Genomic DNA, 7,489 nt, shown 5'->3' on the forward strand with positions numbered 1-7,489 from the left:
GAAGAAAGGGATGGGGAGAGGAATGCTCAAATATTTTAATGGTTTTTGCTCATATTACATATATTTGGTGAAATTTGATATTTTTTTCCAAAAACAGAGGGTCGGAGGAGGTCGGCCCGGCGCCTAAGACTAGGTTCCCGACTCTAAGATTCTACTCGGGTACTTCTTCTGTTTGTGTATATACCACTGGAGGTAAGAAATATGGGACTGGACATGGTTTTTAAAAAATGGGTAAACTTCATAATAATTAAATAAACATAGATAGCTTATGTACGCAAAATCACCAAGAATTCTACAGTCCGCGAACTCATACTTCTAGAGGTCAAAGTGTACTTCAATGATAAGCGGGGTAGTTTGGTGTTTTAATGGATTTTATAATGGAACTATTTAAATAACAATATTTCACTGAGCAATATATCATATTGACGAGAACTGAAGAAGGACATGAGAAGGACTAAACTAACTTAAATTTCTCTCTACAGAACTCATGTACACCACAAGTACTCCATGACATAAGAACAGCCAATGTTCACCACCGACCTAGTTAATCTATACAATAGGAATATTTTTAAAACATTTATGTACATTTACATCTTTCAAGATGAAAAATGTCGTCTTATGCGCAATCTATTTTTATCTATGGTAAACTGTTAAAATAAAAATATTGAATAACCGAAACCATTTCGATATTCAAAACATTTTAAATAATTCTTGAAACTTTGTTCTTCTTTAAAAAGTGAATTACCCCTGTTCTGTTTTAAAAATCAAAATCTCTAATAAAATGTAGTTTCAAAATACTTTCGATTGTTAATTAGAGATTATGAACGTCAGGGTTCTGTTCAGGAAGGAGAATCATGACCAAATTTGTTTGGGGCCATTTTTAGATTTTTTTTCAAATACTTTTGTTGGGGAAAGTAAAAAGTTGTAAGTGGGGCCAAGCGTCCCGAGTTTTCAGGTATATTCGATTAAATAAAAGGTTTAATACAGCTAAGAAGAAAAGTAAATAATAAATTCAGGAAAAATGCAACTTTTTCTTTTATACTAAGCTTTTCTTGCAAAAGATTAAATTCTACAGTTTCTCATACTTTCTATAGTTCATTTTCTTTATTTTTCATATTTCTTAAAAGGACTGTACACTTAATTCCGATGATCCTCTTTCATTCATAGGTTGACATGTCCCATTAAATAACCCTTTAAAAGCTTGTATTTTTCAGCTAGGAAAAGCAAATATATCTCCGTCATCCTTTACAAATATATAAAAGTACCTTTGTCAATCAATTTAGAAATGTAAGGTCCTTTAAAGATCTGTCTACAGTCACTTTAAAGATCTGCGTACAGTCCCTTTAAAGATCTGTGTACAGTCCCTTTAAAGATCTGTCTACAGTCCCTTTAAATATCTGTCTATCGTACCTTTAAAGATCTGTCTACAGTCCCTTTAATAAATATTGTAAATTTCCTATTTCCCTTTGGTAGAGTTTTTTCCTTCAATTTCTTCAATATTGAATGGGCTAGACACTAAAATATTCATATATTAATCTTTATTTTTAGATTTCACAATTTCTATAAAATTTTAATATTGGAAACTTATACTTTAAAAAAATAACATTGGTGATCTTAAATATATATTCTGTATGATGATACATTGTATCATTGTCTTGAAAATTGTAAAAAACGTTGCAGTACAGTACAGTACAGTACAGTACAGTACAGTACATTACATTACATTACATTACAGTACAGTACAGTACAGTACAGTACAGTACAGTACAGTACAGTACAGTACAGTACAGGTAAAGTACAGTACAATAAAGTAGGGTACAGTACAGTACAGTACAGTACAGTACAGTACAGTACAGTACTGTACTGTACCCTACTTTATTGTACTGTACTTTACCATACAGTACCAGTACAGTACAGTACAGTGCAATAAAGTAGGGTACACTACAGTACAGTACAGTACAGTACAGTACAATACAGTACAGTACAGTATAGTACAGTACAGTACAGTACAGTACAGTACTGAACAGTACAGTACAGTACAGTACAGTACTGAACAGTACAGTACAGTACAGTACAGTACAGTACAGTACAAAGCAGATAATACTGTAAACTCTCTTAAAGTCAGCATTTTAAAAATGAAATGATGTTAAAGTTTAATCTTAATCTGAATCAGATCAGAAAAGTACGATACAGTGCAGTACAGCACAGTACATTACAGTACAGTACAGTACAGTACAGCACAGTAAAGCACAAAGCAGATATTACTTTCTACTCTCTCGATACTTTTCTAAAATGAAATAAAATTAATGTTTAATATTTTTAGATCTGGAAAACGTTGTGGCCCCAGGTTGCCAAAGGAGGGGCTATATGTGCCGCTACGGAATATGTCAAGATGTTGACAGCGGCAGGATCTGTCATCAATCTGGCAGCTGTCAGCCTAGAGAGGTATCATAGCACACATATGCAAAGTTTACACTATACAACACAAAGCACATTAATGTTAGTAGGAGGGAGTCATTCATTAGGCGTACCGTCCCGTTTTGCCTCATATTGTCTGAATTTGTACTGTACATCTTGCTCTGTCTAGTTGAAATTCGGCCCGGTACATGAAATGAACTGGAATGTACAGTGAGAGTTTTCCCACAAATAACGATTTAAAGGATAAATTTGATGTACCTCTCTCATTCTAGTCGTCTTTGAAATATCAATCTTTACAGATAACCTTGAACCTCATTTTGCTCACAAGAGTTTGATTTAATAAATCTTAACTTTATAGGGTTGAACCACAAAGGATGAGACTTCAAAGACGACCTGAAACTCTTAAAATATGAAGATTTTTAGGTTGAATTAAGCCTAATACCTTGAAAATAGTCGTTTAATGGTTAACTCAAAGACAGACAAATTGCAGGAAACCTTGGATATCATCTAATTTATCATCCTATGTGGGTAACCTTGGACAGGGTGTCGTCGTTAAAAATATTTAAGAAGTTTGAATCATTTTAAAAAATTAAATAAGGCCAACATAAAAGTTTTCTTGCAAAAATGCTAGGTTTTTCGAGTATTATATGTTTAATTGACATTAAAGCTTGGAGTTAATCTAATGATATGTACGGCTTAAAATGTATCGAATATTTTGCTTAAATTGATGATCAATCAATTTAATAGAAATCAAAGAAGAGGAAATTTTAATATATGTTTCTTGCTTCAGATTTCCCTCTTTTTCCCCTCTCTTCCTCTTTTCCAACCCCCCATCCACCCCTTATCCTTCTTCCCTATCCCCTTCCTTCCCCACCCCTCATTCATCCTTTATCCTCGACTCCCCTTCCTTCCCAACCACTCATCCATCCCTTATCCTCCTCCCCTTCTGATTCCATTTTGTTCAGTCTCCATGGTGTTCAGTTTCCACGTTGTTTGTTTCCATGTTGTTCCGTTTCCTGTTGTTCTATTTCCATGTTGTTCTGTTTCCATGTTGTTCAGTTCAATGTTGTTCAGTTTCCATGTTGTTCTGCTTCCTTGGTGTTCTGTTTCCATGTTGTTCCGTTTGCATGTTGTTCTGTTTCCATGTTGTTCTATTTCCATGTTGTTCTGTTTCTGTGTTGTTCAGTTTCCATGTTGTTCTGTTTTCATGTTATTCTGTTTCCATGTTGTCCAGTTCAATGTTGTTTAGTTTCCATGTTGTTCAGTTTCCATGTTGTTCTGTTTCCATGTTGTTCTGTTTCCATGTTCTTCTGTTTTCATGTTGACCCGTTTCCAAATCGCCGATTCATTTTAATCAAGACAATTTGTATGTACTCATACAGTAAAGTACAAGTTTCTTCACATGAATGTATTTTATTCTTTTTCTAAAAAGGTTTCATTTTCTACGTGGATAAAATTCACAATTTTTGTGAAAATCTATTTACTGGGTGACGGGGGATGAAAGATTGAATTTAAGATTTCTTTATTCTTTTACGTAGTGGAGAGAATTCAAATTTTTTCTTTACGAGAATGTTTCCGTTTCTCTTAATATACTTAATTAATTTTTAGTGCTTTTAATTTATTTCACGCCCAAAAAACATAGATTTATTGATTACAATCCCTCTATATAAATACAAATATAAAAATAAATCATTATTAAACATAACTTCAAGTAACCTTCCATTTATAGAATGGCATGTCCACAACGTTATCCTAAAAACCTTTTTCTGGTCATTTATGAATGATTAAGACATTTGTAGTAAATGCACTACTCAAATAAATACTTTTAGATCAGTACCAATCCAGGTACAACTCAATCTCGAACTCCCGGTTCTCCAATAATACCTTGGTCAATATCAATCCGGATACAACTCTATCTGTAATTTTAAGGATCTGTCTTACAAGATACAACTCAATCAGAAACTCAAGGTTCCTCAGTAATACCATAGTTAATATCAATCCGGATACAACTCAGTCTGTGTTCTCATGTATCTGACTTACATGATACAACTCAATCTAAAACTCATAGTTCATCAGTAATACCATTGTCAATATTAATCCAGATACGATTGAGTTCACTGTAATTCCCAATCTATATCTGTCTTACAAGAAAGTGATTCAGGGTGCTTTGTGTTTGCTAAACGAGGAACAATTACACTCACACTGCAATCTAGCGAAGCTTATTCCAACTGACGTATTCTATGGAATAAGTTAAGTTAGTAAATATAATTACAAGTTGTGCATTGTTATATACAAGCATAGTTAGGCTTATCACAATACAGGTTTTATGCAGTTATTTACAGACGTAATTAGGTTACAATGTATAACGTAATGTATCTAGGTGTGTTCAGGTTTACAAAAATGGGGTTTACTACGATATTTGTTACATATTTAGGTTTTTGTTTTTGAAAACTGATTATTTTTATTTTGTGGTTTGTATATCTACATTATTGATCAGATTAGGGATTCATGGGTACCATTGTGAATCAGTTTAAATTGAGGGTTTCTTAAGCTTACAACACAGGAATTACTTTAATCTACGTAAATAATATCTTTGACAACTGAAAACGTTCACAGGCTGTAAATATCATAATCAACAATATAGACATTTACGGGGCAAAAACAAGAAATTACTTTAAATTATCATAAAAATGTTTTTAAACAAATTTTGTGGAAAAGTAAAATGAAAACTATTAAATCTGATCTAATCTTTAATTCTTTAAAGTGAGTGACCGGCTATGGTAGGTAGTTGAACTGAGTATGAAGTGCTGTGGAAAACTTCTTTCGAATTCATTTGAGACATATTAAACTTTTTAAAGATTTGTAAATCCTGAGTTTGAGCGCAAAGTTGACGTTCAAAATTACTACTTTGGGAATGGATACGTTTTCAGAATTATTTCTTTTATTTGTTAAAAAACGACAACGAAAAATAAAGTAAAAATTATACAGTAATCTAATTAGATTGTTAGGAACGTATTTCTTAAAAGAAATTTGTCAATAAATCAATGCTAAAATCGATTATTGCGTTTTTATTATTACATTGAATTTCTTATTTTCTTTGAATTTATTCGCAGATTTCTTCAAATTCTTCAAATGTCGTCTTTTCAATAATAATTCTAGAAAATCTGCGAAAATCTTTGTGAATAATGAGAAACCAGTATTATGAGTAAATAGAAACTAATAATTGAACAAGATTACTTATTTTGATGGAAAGATTAATTTATATTTTCTCAACATGTTCCTATACATGACGTCTGTAGTTTATTGTAGAACTTTTTTACGTTTCATGTTGTCGTTATTTAATAATTTTAAAAAACTAATTCTGAAAACGTATCTACTCCCAATGTAGGAGTTTTGAACGTTGAATTTGCGCTCAAACTCAGGATTTACAGATCTTTAAAATGTTTAATATGTCTCAAATGAATCCGACAGAAGTTTTCCACAACTCTCCATACCTTTAAACTTAAAGAAAAATCCATGACACCTCCAAAACTTGATTAGATTTGGTTTGGTAGTTTCAAGCCAATATTAGGAACACACTGACTTACAGCGCAATATATTTGTTTCTTTTCAGGTAAACTTGAAAAATGCTGACATTGCCCTCTAAAAGTTTAAAAGTTTGGAAAAAGAAAGTTTTAGAGGTGTCATGGTTTTCCAGTCCTAAACTATTTAAAGAAATAAAATAGACAAATAAATTAAATATAAACATTTGAATATTATATTGTCTGCTAAAGTAGTTTGTTGGCAAAATTTTGGTTCATTTGCACACATTTTTTTCATGATAACATTTGCACACATTTTCTTTCAGAATAACATTTGCACACATTTTCTTTCAGGATAACATTTGCACACATTTTTTTTCATGATAACATTTGCACACATTTTCTTTCAGGATAACATTTGCACACATTTTCTTTCNATTTGCACATATTTTCTTTCAGGGTAACATTTGCACACTTTTTCTTTCAGGACAACATTTGCACACATTTTCTTTCAGGATAATATTTGCATACATTTTCTTTTAGGATAACATTTACACATATTTTCTTTCAGGATAACATTTGCATACATTTTCTTTCAGGATAACATTTACAAATATTTTCTTTTAGGATAACATTTGCACACATTTTCTTTCAGGATAAAATATTTGCATACATTTTCTTTCAGGATAACATTTGCACATATTTTCTTTCAGGGTAACATTTGCACACTTTTTCTTTCAGGATAACATTTGTACACATTTTCTTTCAGGATAATATTTGCATACATTTTCTTTTAGGATAACATTTACACATATTTTCTTTCAGGATAACATTTGCATACATTTTCTTTCATTATAACATTTGCATACATTTTCTTTCAGGATAACATTTGCACACATTTTCTTTCAGAATAACATTTGCACACATTTTCTTTAAAGGTAACATTGGCACACTTTATCTTTCAGGATAACATTTGCACACATTTTCTTTCAGGATAACATTTGCATACATTTCTTTTAGGATGACATTTACACATATTTTCTTTCAGGATAACATTTGCACACATTTTTTTAAGGATATTATTTGCATACATTTTCTTTTAGGATAACATTTACACATATTTTCTTTCAGGGTAACATTTGCACACATTTTCTTTCAGGATAATATTTGCATACATTTTCTTTCATTATAACATTTGCATACATTTTCTTTCATGGTAACATTTGCACACATTTTTTTAAGGATATTATTTGCATACATTTTCTTTCAGGATAACATTTACACATATTTTCTTTCAGGATAACATTTGCACACATTTTCTTTCATGATAATATTTGCATACATTTTCTTTCATTATAACATTTGCACACATTTTCTTTTAGGATAACAATTGCATACATTTTCTTTTATTATAACATTTGCAAAACACATTTTCTTTCATGTTAACATTTGCATACATTTTCTTTCATTATAACATTTGCACACATTTTCTTTTAGGATAACATTAGCATTCATTTTCTTTCATTATAACATTTGCGCACATTTTCTTT

General features: G+C 31.2%; 1 long non-coding RNA gene across 1 annotated transcript; it reads left to right on the forward strand.

Annotated features, from left to right (window-relative positions):
* The first annotated feature begins 43 nt into the window (after positions 1-43).
* Positions 44-4,676, forward strand: LOC111696267 (uncharacterized). The gene is made up of 3 exons (XR_002764036.1): positions 44-192; positions 2,324-2,445; positions 4,580-4,676. It is a non-coding gene; the product is annotated as an uncharacterized LOC111696267 (long non-coding RNA).
* Positions 4,677-7,489: the final 2,813 nt, after the last annotated feature.

This window comes from Eurytemora carolleeae, unplaced genomic scaffold (genome assembly GCF_000591075.1).
Source record: "Eurytemora carolleeae unplaced genomic scaffold, Eaff_2.0 scaffold137, whole genome shotgun sequence".
In the NCBI taxonomy this organism is placed as follows: domain Eukaryota; kingdom Metazoa; phylum Arthropoda; class Copepoda; order Calanoida; family Temoridae; genus Eurytemora; species Eurytemora carolleeae.